Genomic DNA, 1,054 nt, shown 5'->3' with positions numbered 1-1,054 from the left:
AAATCACTTTAAATATAAATATACAAAAGAGATGCTATGTTAATATTCTTCAAAATGAAGCTGCAGCAGCCATACTAATATCAGACCAAGTATATGTCAGGGCAAATGATATTACCAGGAATAAAGAAGATCATTTCATAATGATAAAGCAATCTATTTATCAAAAAGACATAATAATTCTAAATCTTTATGAATCTATAACAGATTTTTGAAATACATAAAGGAAAAATTGATAGAACTGAAAGAAGAAATAGACAAATACAGTATTACAGGTAGAAATTTCAATACCTTCCTTTCAATATAAGATAGAATAAATAGACAAGATCAGTAACAATATAGAATATTTGAACACACTAACCTAATGGTCATTGCTGTAACACTCCATCCAACTTTAGTAGAATGCACACTCCTCCAGTGCACATGGAAAATTTACTGAGATAGATTATTATGGATAATAAAACAAGTTTAAAGGATTAAAATTATAAAGAGTGTATTCTTTGAATACAATCAAATGAGAAAACAACAAGAGTAACACATCTGGAAAATCCACAAATATTTGGTAATAAATAACACACTTCTAAATAACACATGGGTTAAAGATGAAATAATAGAATTAGAAAACATTTTATAATAAATTGCAATGAAAACACAATATAACAGAGTTTCTGGGATGCCACTAAAGCAGTACTTAGGAGGATCCATGGGGGCCCAGTGTGCCATGGCTGCAAACAGTAGCCTCCTTGGTAGTGTATGCAGCCTGTTGATTGTATGGGTTGCCCTAAGGGACCTTGGAGACAGCCCTTTCCAGTGGACATTGAGGTCTGACCTCATGCTATCTCCAATCTAGGTGGCAGACAGGTATGCGGGGTGCCTTTGGAAAGTCCCAGGGCAAAGTAGCCAGGGTCCACATTGGCCAAGTCATCATGTCCATCTGTACCATGCTGCAGAACAAGGAGCATGTGATTGAGGCCCTACACAGGGCCAAGTTCAAGTTCCCTGGCTGCCAGAAGATCCACATCTCCAAGAAGTGGGGCTTTGCTAAGTTTAATGCAGA

The 1,054-nt window shown here is 36.2% G+C and overlaps 1 pseudogene; it reads left to right on the top strand.

Moving 5' to 3' along the window:
• Nucleotides 1-679: 679 nt before the first annotated feature.
• On the top strand, nt 680-800 carry LOC113919096 (annotated as a pseudogene).
• The last annotated feature ends 254 nt before the right edge of the window (nt 801-1,054 follow it).

This window comes from Zalophus californianus, chromosome 1, assembly GCF_009762305.2.
Source record: "Zalophus californianus isolate mZalCal1 chromosome 1, mZalCal1.pri.v2, whole genome shotgun sequence".
In the NCBI taxonomy this organism is placed as follows: Eukaryota; Metazoa; Chordata; class Mammalia; order Carnivora; family Otariidae; genus Zalophus; species Zalophus californianus.
This window is presented reverse-complemented; position numbering and strand designations above follow the sequence as displayed.